The sequence below is a fragment of the Lonchura striata genome, chromosome 2, assembly GCF_050655825.1.
Source record: "Lonchura striata isolate lonStrDom1 chromosome 2, ASM5065582v1, whole genome shotgun sequence".
Classification (NCBI taxonomy): Eukaryota; Metazoa; Chordata; class Aves; order Passeriformes; family Estrildidae; genus Lonchura; species Lonchura striata.
Genome location: NC_140704.1, coordinates 89,315,022 through 89,329,037, shown reverse-complemented (window position 1 = coordinate 89,329,037; position 14,016 = coordinate 89,315,022). Strand labels below are relative to the sequence as shown.

The 14,016-nt window shown below is 35.3% G+C and overlaps 1 long non-coding RNA gene across 4 annotated transcripts in view; it reads right to left on the bottom strand.

Moving 5' to 3' along the window:
• LOC146768331 (uncharacterized) overlaps positions 1-14,016 on the bottom strand; it is a 55,457-nt gene that overhangs the window by 20,088 nt on the left and 21,353 nt on the right. For 2 of the 4 annotated variants that reach the window (XR_014952799.1, XR_014952798.1), the window contains exons 3-4: positions 8,227-8,361; positions 1,666-1,792 (exon numbers count right to left, since the gene is read on the bottom strand). This is a non-coding gene — a long non-coding RNA (uncharacterized LOC146768331). Of the gene's footprint in view, positions 1-1,665; positions 1,793-7,986; positions 8,362-14,016 lie in introns of those variants that run through there. The other 2 variants (XR_014952800.1, XR_014952797.1) reach the window with 2 other exon arrangements.

Below are 14,016 nucleotides of genomic sequence, written 5' to 3'. Positions count from 1 at the left end.
AAGCAGTTTCCTTCTTTTTCCCACTTTGCAACTGGGTGAATTTTTTTTGTCTGCATAGGTTACCCAGATCTGCCTTACCAGGCCTGGAATCAACATCATCATTTTGTTGCCATCTGCACTTATCATAAGTTCTGTTGTAGTGACTTATGGGCACAGCATTCTTAAGTCCTCACAATGAGTATTTGTTATGGAGCAGTTACAGCTGTGGCTGTGGAGTTCTTAGCAGCACTTCACAGCAGAGGAAATCTGCAGATGAGCAGTCTTTGCAGTACAGCACAATCCCTATGTGTTGCACATGGAAACCTAGATAACTATTTTATGCCAGTTTCATGCATCACATCACATTAGATCTACATTTCCAAAATGTTCATGTGCAAGACCACTATCAAAATAATTCCATCAATGGTTTAATAAGGAAATATTAGCACATGGAAACCTGATGCAAAGAGTCAGTATGCTGAGAGGGTAATGCTTTTACAGTTATTAAAAAAAAAAAGAAACTTAAATAGATAAAATACTGTGAGTTTTTGAATTAAAAGGAAAATAGAGCTAGCCTGGATTGTATATTTTTATGTGACCCTGAAACTAAGATAAAATGAGAAAAAATTTCCACAAAAGACTGATGCAATTTCTAGGACACGAGAGAACAACACTTATAGACTAAGAGTACTTTTTGAATTAATTTCTTTTGTAATTATTATCTTCCTTTTTATTGTTGTTGACGCTTAGATTGAGTAAGAAATTTTATTTCCACAATGTTAAACATTAATGCTAAAATATTGAATAAATGGCTAAATATTTTTTCATTATTTTCATTATTTTCATTATTTTTCATTATTTTCATTATTCGTTTTTCATAGTTACTAAAACACTACTCATTGATACTCACTACTCATTGATACTCACTACTACTTACTAAAATACTACTCATTTAGCAATGGTTGTAGGTGATGAGTAAACATAGACTTTTACTGATATATTTGAATTAATGGATTTGTTTTTATTTTCTTTCTAATAGCAGTAATCTAACCTGGAATTTCAAAGTCAATACATCATTATTTCTTATTCCTGGATGCTTTCCTGCCTAGGATTTTGCCCTATGGAAATGTAGCATAGCTGTGATTTTAAAAATGAAGAGAGATGAAGAAGCTTTTGACACATACTATATAATATCTCTTATGCTTTCTGCTAGTGTTTTAATAGGTAAATGAACTTGAAAAAAAGTTATCGTTATGTTCGAACCATATCATAAAATAAAAATAGCTAGCAATGACTATTGCTCAATTGAGGCACTGTGAATGAAGCACTCAGTTATGCAAGAGAACAACAATCTGCTTACAGCTGGGTGGGCCTCTTTAGGCCATTTCCATAAAACAACACTTTATTTCAGTCATTTAAAATGGAGATACCTAAATTTAAACTAATCACTCAACTCTTCCTGTCAGTCAGCTGAGAGAAGGGAGTACACAGAGAGCTGAGTCATTTGATTTATTTTAGATGCTATTTGTGTGAATGACTCACCTTCCTACAACAGGTATTTAAGTACATTGACTATGAGGGCATCCCAGGACAGATAGCTCAGACTTTGACGTCTGATGTTTTGATATTTGGGGTTGAGAAGGACTCATCTCATAGTCTATGACCGTAACACTCTTTCTTTCTCACCTTCCCCCCAGGGCTCAGTCGTTCATGCTCTGAAGATCAACAGCACAGCTCTGATGTGGTATGATTATGCGTCTCTGGCTCAGACTGCCACAGAGACTCAGATTGCGGTAAACAGCTGTGAGAAAGCCTGCAGAGAAGAGCCTTGTAAGTTATGACTATAGAGTTACAGACAGAGGTAGAACCATAAAGATGAAAGAGCACAAGTAACTGAAAGATTGAAGACTAAAAAGCACCAATGTGGAAAAGTACAAAATCTGAAATGGGAAAAAAAAAATAAAATATGAGAGCATGAGGGTAGTATTGAATTTGGTGGATGCTTTCAAGTTACTGATAACTATAGATCTGCTCCTGGGAGCAATGGAGACTAACTCTTCTCCTGGCTCATAGGTACCTGGCCAATAAAGACTCTGTTGTCTATTCCTGATAAGAAACTGAAAGGTCTTAACAGTGGGGTGAGAATCTGTATTACTTTTTTAATAGTCAGGTAGAACCTATGTATCTTTTACAAGCCAGAAAAAACAATCACAATCGCAAACCAAAGCTATTCTATATTTTTAACAGAGATTTTTTTGTGTATGGTTCCAGATGCCTGAACAAAATGGCCCAGAGAGGGATTATAGTAATATGATTAATGAATATGCTGCCTAAAGAAATGTGTATGGTAGACTCTCTAGTTGTATGGTTGAAGCTCATCTGACACTTGCACTCTGAAGCATGTCCAGCAGAACTTCAATGCAATAAGAGGTATGGAAGAAAAATGTGCCAATATAAATGAATCATCAGAACAACTCGCTCCCTGTTTTCAGCCCAATCTCCAGTTAGCAAACTGACATGAAATTGTTTCTTGTTCAGCCTTCTGAGGTGAGGCTTCTTAGAGGCTCGTGACTATGTCACAAATGAGATATACATGGCTGTTAGGAAGAACACAATTTTTAAGAAACCCTTGAAGACTAGGAAATGGTGCACACAATGCATTCTAAAGGACTGCAATACAAGCACTTAACCCACTGGACTATAAAGACATCACATTAACATATTTGTACACAGCAGCTTGAAAGATTATGAAACTTTTCTATTAACTTGTTGATATGAATGAGAATGTTCCTAATATCTGCAAAAGTGAACCTGGATAAAAATTCTACTGATTGCTCAGCAGTTTCTGTCCCTTGATGGTTTTCATCTCACTATTTTTTTGGTCTGGAGATCTTTTTATGTTTATAAGCATATTTAGTTTTTAATTTTAAATTATTTAACCCCTTATTTTATACTATATTGCATTCTAGAAACTTCACTGGAGAGAGAGAGATGTTGGCTTGCCAAACAAATACATTTTACTCCTCTTGGTCCTCAGCATTTCCTGGCCATCCATTCCTCCAAAGCCAATATTTTCTGTTAACACCCTGCCATACTTTGAATATTGCAGTCTTTTAAAAAAAAATATAATAAAATGAAATTCATTATTCCTCTTACTGATGGTTTAAATGGAGTAATTACTACTCCACTTAAAGCATCAATAAGAGGAAGAATTAATTTCATTTTTTTAATAAGACCATAAAACTCACAATATTCTCCATATCTGTGTATTACAATTTTATTAAAATAGAAAACACCAAATCTGGAGTGGTTTGCTTGCTTGTTTGTTTGTTTGGGTTGTTTATTTTTGCTTTGCTTGGTTTTGTTGTGCTTCGTGGGTGTTTTTTTTTTGTTCTTGTTTTTTTTCTTGCTAAGTGTCAGCATGAGTGATTAGTTCTGTGTAGCAACACAAAGCAGCAAGTCTTTTATAATTCATAGGTTCGATGCCTGTTGGAAAAAATTAGTGTTTCACTAATGGCATTAATACCAAAAATTGGAACTGCTATGTTAGTCTGCTCAACCCTCACCCCTTTTTGCATTTGCTTAGTTTATTAGCAACAAAAAATTTATCCCCTATTTTGTGATTAACAACTCATGTAACTGCTTTATGTTTTGTTAGATTTTCATAATGGAAAGAGGTTGCGCAATTAGAAATATTAAGTACTGAATGCTGTTAAAATGTAGTGAAAATATCTGAGCTCATAGTTATGATATGTCATCACTGAGGTACTTAATTATTGCAACATAGGTATGCTTTTTTAAATATAATTTGAAGAATGATTTTGTTACCAAGGTCAGATGTGACCTGAATCTTCTAACCTCGTATTTTCCTCATTTTAGTGAAATATTAGATCACTTATCAAGATTGGTATTCTTTCTACATTATAAATTATTTCATTTATGGTTTAATTTCTTTATGAACTTCCCTTCAGAATCAGGAGGTACAGCTGATTTGCTAGTGAATTTATTAATTTCAACAGGGAGAAAGAGAGAAGTTGGAGATTATAGCAGAATGCTTTTTAACATTAAAATAAAACATGATGGCATGTCTGTTCCAGAGACAAAGAGAGACTGATAAACTGCATGCCCTTTTACTGTATTAGGTGTTTTATACCATCTGTACTTGCTCTCCCTGGGAAATAAAAAATTATAAGGGTCAACAAGATACATCGCAACTATACTTCTTAATTATGGGAAGCATTTTTATTAGTGTTACTGACCTCGGGTATAATTAAAGTCTATACCCCCCAAACCAAGAATCCTCCTTAAATTCCCTAAGCAAAATTCTATATAATCTGACTTTTTATATTTTTGTACAGCTGTCTTGACTTTAAACCCAGAAGGGATTCTCAAAATCAGCCGATTCTGTAGGCATTCAGGAAAGCTGTTTGGACTGGATGGAGCATACAGAAAATTTTTCATTCCATTTTGTCTTAATTTTACCATCCTTTTCCTTTTAATTCATTTTTAGCATTTCATCAGAATTAATACATTAGTACAGCTTTATTTTTCTTTGTGTTTTTTTTTTCTTTTCCTACACAATATATTAAGATTTCACTTTCTATTGCTTTTGAAAAAAGCCTGTAAAGTCCTTGCCCTTTTTTCAATCACTGTCACATCAGCTTTATTAGGATGCTTAGTGAAAAAGCAAAAATTTTTGATTAGCAGTAATAGTCTGGTCTTTTCTAGTTTCTCCTGTCAGTATTAATGTAGATATTGTAGTTTAGAGATTGTAATTTTAATGTAGATTTAATAAACAACTGAAAAACAGATTTCTTTTCAACCTTTAAAAATATCTCTGGCTAAAGAATACTGAAACAGAACTTATTTTCTATGCTGGTGAGAAAAATATTACAAGTAGGGTAGCACTCATTACCAACTAATAGCAGAAGAAAGATGTTTGATAATGGATTAGTAGCTTCGTTTTGAGTTCTTATTAACTTGGTTAGGATCCAACCCTCTTGTGGAAGTGTATTTTAAGAATTTAAGGGGTTGTTAGCCAACACATTTTGAGTCTAAGAAGTGGGCTTGTTGACAGAATTAAGGGAACTGTAAAGTGAAACATAAGAGTTCCTGACATGTCTTTGTTCAGCATGACAAGAACTTACAAAAAACATCAAGCTCCCATCAATGAGTTGTGACGGTGGTTTATTTCTCATCTTAACATTGGCTTTATGGTGAGTTGTTGGTGCCTAGAGTCTTACACTGGGAGGAGTTTCACATTCATGTTGGTGATTTCTTCCCCACTCTGGGATCTACTTGGATTCTTTCTGTCTTTACTTTATGCTTTCCCATCTTTCTTTCTCCTCATTTACCGGCAGCTCCATGTTATGTCTAAATTTAGTATATATAGTGCCTTTCACATATGTCACTTTCCAATACTATTACTTTGTTCTCCAAAAGAACAAAATATTCCCCAAACCAGTTTTGTCCAGATCTACATCTCTTTAACCTGACCATTTGTCCTTTTTTACATCTCTGTTGTCCCCAGTGCCACCCAGGCCATCCCACATGTATGCTTCCTCTGCAGTGTCCTCTCTCCCTGCTTGAAAGGCTCCAGCATACCACCAGCTCTGTACCTCTCAGCATTGCATCACAGTTACAAAACCATGGCACCACCATATGAAGATGAGAAACGGTGAAAGAAGTTAGCCAATTAGAAAACTAGAAATAGTCAATTAGAAAATTGCTGTTGCAGCAGCAACGAGTAAACCAAATAATGCTGCAGGCACTTCAGCGGAAGGTTCAGACGGAGCAGACCTGGCAGCCTTCAGTCCCAAGGCAGTGCAAACTCAGTATGAACCTGATGGCTTGTTACTGGCACAAGGCAACATGAGAGAGCAGAGCAGACTTTGCCAAACATGACAAAGGTCACTAATGTGGAGTGCTGGCCGTGGCTCACAGAAAGACCTGTTAGGGGGACAGTGATAATTGGTATGTGTTATACACATAATACAGAATGTGTCCCAGAAGATGGGACTGAAAAAACAGCATCTTTTTGGAGGGTCAGGAGCACTGAAGAAGTTTGTTTAAAAAACAATTTAAAATTCAAATGAAAGTGAATAGCATATCTTTTTTTGATCTGTTTTATGGTGTAAGATCTTATCTGAACTTGAGGCTGAGGGGTTCCTAGAAACAAGAAAATAAATCACACAAACCCTATATTAAAATGTTTTTCTGTATTCAATTACATACACAGCTGTGAAAATGCAATATAAACGTTGTTCAATCTTAGCTTTCACCTAAACAGATAATTCTTCTAAGAAGCAGAAGTGTGCAGTATCCTTGAAAGATAATGTTTACTGGAGGCTAAATACCACCCTACAGCCCAAGATTGTTGTTTGCTTCAAAGCAAAGCAAAATTTATCTCAGGCCACAAGACACCCTGAACAGAGAAAGGTAGTGATGTTGTGAGCATCTATAATTGCCTAGAGATGTTGTGAGCACCCTGTCTCTGGAAGTCAAGGATAGGTTGGATGAGGCTTTGAGAAACCTGGTCAAGTGAAAGGTCTCCCTGTTTTTCTGAAAATTTAACTACTTTATGATTCTATGATTGGGACTCCAGTGAAGAAACATTGAATAATCTAAGTAGTGGAAATATTACCAACAAAGAAATGGTGTTTCTAGGAAAAACAGAGGGTAGATTTAACCTCTGAAGGCATATTCGGATGTAAGTGCAACTTCTGCATAGTTTCTCAGGTTTGGAGAAACACCCTCTAAAGGGGGATTTCTCATGCTGCACATTTAATTTGTAGAACATCATAATCTTGAGTTTCTGCCACAGAAGACAAGTTCAAGAAAATCTCCTTGTCCTGCATTCTTACTATGACCCTAACAAACAATCACAAAACCACAATAAATATCTACTTGAGAGCTAACTAACAAGTTAAAAGTAAGTTAGACTCTTCTATTTGGCTGTCCAAGTAGAAAAAAAAAAATATGCCTACAAGGAGATACAAAAGAGTCTGGTAGCTCTAAGAAGGCCACATTTTTCCTCCTTTTGCCTGGAAAAAGGAAATAGATTATTTCACATTTCTGGGTGGTACAGAGCTGGGGCTTTCTTTCTCACCTTGCACCTGCCCAAAGTGTTACTTTTGCCTGCCAGAAAGGGAGATAGGACATAAGCTTAGCCCTTTTCCATCTCTTGCATTACTTCACGCTTTTTCTCATAGGAAATATCACACTTCTATGAAGTGTCAGACTTCATTCTGTCAACCAAAGTAATGGGGAGAGATTTTACCCCCAAATCACTGAGCGTCCAAGGACAAACCAGTCCTAGCTGCCACAAAACCGTTTACTAGAAAATAATATGATGTAGCAGCTAGAAATAACTTTCCAGATAGAGAGATCATTTGTACCTACAGCATCCTAGAGCTTCTCAGAATAGGGCATCTATCTTCAAATAAATAAAGCCATGCAGAACATCTTGTAGCAATATATAGTGAAGTAGTAAGCAGTTATTTTTCTCCAAATGCATTTAGTTTACGACTTCCAGCTGCTTATTTCTTTGCAGCAATAATAGAGTGTCAGGCTTTTATTTATGGCTCAGCATGCACCTTTTAGCTGTTGATAAACAGCTATTAATAATATTAAAGAATAGACAACCATGTAATATAAACATTAGTTTATGCCAGAGAAAAGGTGGAAATTACCACACAAGAAAAAAGTAGTTTTGTGATAAATGCTCCAGAAAGATTGTCTGAGATCAAAAAGTGAGTCTTATTCTGATTTCAGAGTGGTGAGATCACAAATTAACCATATTGGAATATATCATTATCATTCTCATGTCAGATAAGATCAACAGAAGCAAGTGCACCAATATTGACATAAAATATCGTAGAAGTGCAACAAACCTAAAGAGAAATCAAGAAAAGTTCTTCATGCTTCAGCCTTAAGATATTATTTTGTCATACATAAAATGGTTTATGACCTAAACATTATATTCTAGGAGTCATTAAAACTGTAGCATTTATTTATTTGTAGTATTTTTTTAATTAATTTAATCACAACTTTTGGACATTCTGACAAAGACGCAGGTAAAACACAATTGATTATGTACTTAAATTTTAAAGATCATACACAGAGAAAACAAAAGTTCCTGTTTTGGTGAAGTTAAACTTTTTTTAATATGCACATGCATAAGTAGCCCTCTATATAGATTTCATAGCTGGTTTTGTACTTTTGTCATTTTTGATGAGAAAGACATACTTTATTGGTGACAGGCATCATGTGAAATTTAAAACATATTAGACAGGGATGTGAAGGAATCTCTTCTTAATATGGTGGCCAGAATTCTCAGTTTGAATTCTTGCTGTTCAAGAGACAGAAGTTTCAAGATGATCCCTGTGAACCAAACAAAAATATATGAACAAAGAAAAAAAAATTCATGTGAAAAAACTCCATGTGAAAGAAAACTTTTGTATTTTAAAGCACTATTCTAAAATATATAAAAGCATGTAGATTTTGCATCTCTCAGTGTTTTCCCATATCCTTCACACAGACTCAGATTTTCTTCTATTCCATGTTTTCAAAATTCCCACTGAGAAAGAATTTCATTGCCATGACAATTCCTCTCTATGACAATTTACTCATTATGAAAAATCAACAGGAAAATATGTATAAACCAAGCCCTGGAGTGGTTACAACAGTGGTAAAAAAGCTGTATCACATCAGCAGATACTGCCATACTCTACTCAGTGCACAGTGGGTGGTAACTGTACAGTGGACATTAAAACCTCAATGAATCAAGGTATTAAGAAATAAATAAGTGAAACAAAAAAGTAAAACATTACAACTAATTAAAAATTATTTATTTTAAAAAACAACCAAAAAAACACTGTGTGGAAAGACTGACAGTATGGAATACTGCAATCATGGTACGTGTGCTACATAGTATGTCACTAGCAAGAGACAGTGCTAAAACTGGATCTTTGCCTTGGCAGATGATAATCTGCCTGGATATTAGATGTAGTCTGGGGATAGCTCTGGTAAAGAAATACTAATAATTAGGGTTGCCATGGCAAATTTGCAGCTGTAATAGCAAAAAAAAAGTGCTACCTTTTTTTTCGCTTGAATTCATGTCAAATGCTGTTTACTACTTAGGAAAAATAATCCATCAAGTGATCCCTGTAGTATTTTCTAAATCTTCATTAAGTTTAACATGCAGAATAGTTATGGAGCTTGTTAACAGTTATGTTAATTCCCTGACACAGTACTGTTTCCTTCACAGAATCCCATGAGAAGCATTGGTGCTACACCTGTGAGAAGAGAGAGAGATGAAGAATGGGTAGTGACTAACAAAGCTCTTGATGCCCAAGGGTAGGAATAAATTATTTTCTCCAAACCTCTGGACAACATGGGGGAAAAAAAAGCACTAGGGAAACATTTTTGCTACCTCAAGTTTACTTCTGATACTCTTTGATAGGGTTTTCTATAGATCGTTTAACAACTTATTTCAGGAATCTGAATCCAAAACTGCATGGCAGAATCAAATGGGTATTAATATTCAAGGGAAGCATTATGTCCTCACAGGGAAATTGAGAATATTCACAGATGACCATGAAAGGAGTGAATTTCATTACTTTTCTCAGCCACTATGATTTTGTTTCAGCTAAAAATTATGAAGCATGCACTGCTATTGTTCCTGCCATTCAGAATCAACTGCATGGAAATTGTCAGACAATATAAGGATTGCAAAAAAATAAAAGGAGTGTTTCTTTTGAAAGAAGCACAATTGCAAATGCTTCATGGAACAATAAATCTGCTATTACTGGTAAATATACCACTCAATCAGAGCCACACATAACACAACACAAAAGAACAGCCATTTAAAAACTATGAAAGAGCAAGGATATTGACTAGCCAAAAGTAAAATTTCCCCTGTAACCAAAGATTGTGATAGCAATTAAATTATAAGATTAGGCCCATTGTCAGAACTTCAAACAGTTGGAAGAAAAAACTTCAGAATTTCCCTAGATTGTCGTAGCATAAGTAAGTACAAAAGTCATGTGAAAGACATAAAAAGTAGAGCTATCTTAAATAAAATATTTCTAAATAACTGCAATATTCTATTAAAAGTAATGCTTAGAATAAGGGAATTTCAAGAAACAGGTTTGTGAACACAGGCAGGATTAGTGTTTCAGCATATAACAAAAAACATGTTCCAAGTGAATAGTAGGGGCTTTCCCTCATATTTTAGAAAGTTTAAACATCTTCTATGCTATTTACTAAATATCATACTTCCTTAGCTAAAAAGCCAAGGGAGTCCTAAGTAGTTTCATTTAATCTAATTTCATTTGTTTCTTTGTAATCTTTCATTTGTAACCAGGAAGCTAATCTGGTCTTTGTCTTTACTTCTGCTGGGACAGCTGCCTGCTATTTTCAGCTTTCCCCAAGAGGTAAAGTAGAGCCTCATGTATGCTCCTTTGACCATTTCACTCCGCCAGAGTGCAGAGGCAAACTCATGGCCAGTGACCTTGTAGTCAAGGGGTAGAGGGAAATGGACTTGACTTGTCTCTGTGTGGAAAACAGCACAACATCTGAAACCTTATAAAGTGAAAGCGAGTTACAAGCTCTTTCATTTTTGGTAGTGCCATTACAAATAAAACCCTAAGATGATTTGTATCATTACAAATTCTGTAGTCCATGTTACTGACTCCACTGAGCACAGCAAAGATGTGAAATCCAGCATTGTATCGGAACATCTCAGCTAAAAATAAAATTTGCTAATATTTACTTATCAGTATTATTTCCAGCTAAGAATTAAAATTTACAGAGTAGATGAAAGTGAAGATGAGAATTTGAATAAATTAAGGTTGCTATATAATTTCAAGGCTCTTGCTGTGAAATCTGGTCCCACTGAGCACAACAGCATAATGGGTTTATAACGCAGCCATTCGGGATTGCTGTAAGACACACTGACACCTACATGGGGGATGACAGCCTGTCACACTGATAGTGCTGATGACTACCACCAAGAGAGTGTTTATTCACAAGCAATCACAGACATCATTAAATCCAATGGGTGGGCCAGCTACTTTTTTCAGGGCCAAATGGAAGGAGCAATTAAACCCACAGAGACACATATATGAAATGTTAGAAGCTGTACAGAAAAAAGCATAAAAGTATGCTGCTAAAAATGGAACATTTTCAGAAACTTTTTAAGGCAAAAGAACAGTGGTGGGTCCATCTTGAAACTATCTAACATTGACTTTGTTAGATATAAGGAAAGTTTCTGGCAGCTTCTCACAGAAGCCACTCCTGTAACTTTCCCCCCTAACAAATCCTTGCCATGTGAACCAAACATATAACTATAAAAAGTATAAACTTAATTTTCTCCACATTAAAAATAGAAAATTATGACTTGTATCAGTGAAGATAGCTGGAATTATTTAACAAACTGGGACATGGGAAAGTTAAAGGCTCTAAAGAGTTTCTTTTGAACTACTGTAGAGAACACAGATATGTAAAATAGAACAATTCCTGTCCAGAGAAACAACGAAAAATATCCGTAAAAAGCATCATCAAAAGAGATGAAAAATCTGTTATTTATATCTATATATATACACAACAAAATCCTCAGATTGACAACTAATTGTAAGAACAAGCATTCTCCTCTATAATAAACAAATTGTTTTGTGGCGATACCACAAAAAGTGATAGTGTACAAGTGATAAGTACAACACAAAAACATCTAGAATATTTTTGGGATTCATCAAAACACAGTTCTAAAAATCGATTTGTGATGACAAGAGACCAAATCGATTATATACTTCCTGGACCATAAAAACCGGAAAAAACCAAAAATCTCTCTTCAAAATAAGAAATTTACAGCTCCAGTGCTGACACACAATCCTCTTCAGCAACAAATATACTTAATTTTGCATCTAATTTACACACTTAAAGCTATTATTTACATAAGAAAGAGCTGAATGCACTCGAAAGAATGTGACATCAGAAATGCCAAAATGCCAAGCTAACATTATAAGTTCTGGTATAGGACATTCTGTGGTAGTCTTAAACAATAGTCATAATTCAAATTGAACATGTGCAAAAGGTATAGCAGGCTATTTAAGATATTATTAAAGAGACCCAGTTGAAATGAACAATCTACTTTAAACAAAAGACTCTTTATGGCTGCAAATATTGCTAAATAAAATAACATCAAGAATTGGCTCCATGAACTCTTTGATACTCACAGTCTGTACATGTTAGGTCAAATCCCACATTGATCTCAGAAAAGTCCAATTACCTTTCTCTAAAATGGAAACTTGGAGCAGTTAAAGAGCATGACAGCTCAGGGAATTTTCAGTTGCCAAATGTTTGTGATTAGTTACAGAGAGCTCCTCTTGTTATTTTAGATGGTCTCTCAGCAGAAGGCATTCTCCAGTCCCTTCCCAAAAAATTTAGAAAATTAGGGAAGAACATAAGGCTAGGAGTAGTTCTGTCTATATTTCATTCATTGTGGATGGGATGCATGTATGGTAAATAAGAAAGCTTTGTCTATCCTGTTGTATGACTATCCACAAAATTAAGATAGTCTGCCAGGATTCAGGCGCTATGGAGGACTGGGACATGTCATATATATGTCCGTATTATGATAAACTGTATGCAATCTCTTGTCAAGAGTATTCTGTGAATCCTATGGTTATCCATGAATCACTGTCTGTGTGTCTACTTGAGCAGGGATCAGGGAGAAGAAATATCCAGAGTGAGGTCATCTCTGCAAATGGGCCATAATGCTTCAATAGGCACCAACATAACAGGCAGCTGCAATGACCATCAAGGATTCCAAAAATATCCTATAATAATTACAGGATTATGTAATTTCACTGTGAAATTCCCTGACTTGGGGGAGGTATTGAGCATTCCTCTCTGAATCTGAGCGTATATAATCTTGAGGTTTGGGGACTCGGACTACCACAGCCAACAGCAGTCATTGGAATCAGAAGAGACCCAGACCTTCCACAGGACCACTGCTTTCAACAAGACTGCAACCATCACTTCAACAGGACTGCAACCACTGCTAAATCAGACTGCAACCACCATCCTGAGCAAGAGGGTGCCAGGTTGTACTCTGACTTTGTGGGTTTAAAGCAGTTTTTCTTTATCATTGTTATTTATTGTAATCTTTCTATTAAATTGTAGCTCTGACCTTAAATATCTGTCAAGGTATTTGTGTGTGATTTGTTTCTCCCACTGGTTTACTTTCAAACCAGCACAATGTAGTAGATGAGGTAATGGTCCATCTGTGAGCACATGTGAAAAACATAGTGACCTCTTGACAGATGAACAAGGTTATAATACAGTACTAGTCCAGATCTATAGTATGGACCCATGAAGACTAAAGAAAGAATTCTTAAACCAGAAAAAAATACAAAGACTACAAAAGAAAAATCAAAGTGAAAAGAGAAGGTTGAGAAAGAAAGGAAATTAAACACAAACAGTAGTCAGGAACGAGGCTGGATAAAGGGATTAGGTAGAGCAAACAACAAATCCACATCTAAACAAAATGTTCTTTTGATCTGTATATAGCACTAAGTTTGAAATAAATACAACCACACCACTGTTTGCAATGATCTTGTTTGGACCCCCATCAAGGAATTAGACTGCACCTTTTAATCACCTCAAACCACATTTTTACTGAAAAATAAACTGAATTCTCAGGTGCATCAAGACCTTCTTTCCAACATGTCTTCTGACATTCAGGACCTCCTAAATGTAAAAATGTATTTTTACATTTAATCTTTACATGATGAAGACAAGGTTCATTATCAAAATCATATTTTTCAAAACCAACTCTCTATTTGCAAAGACAAATTTAGCCTGCACAGGCAACAGAATCAACAGGAATACTTTTCAAAAATATTACTAGGATTAGCCTAATAAACTAAATATATTTGGGTATCCCTCTTTACAATTTCTGACAAGAGGAGAGATTTGGTTAGCCTTATCTTCAATAATTCAAAGCCCAAAGTAAAATGATTATTTTACAAATAT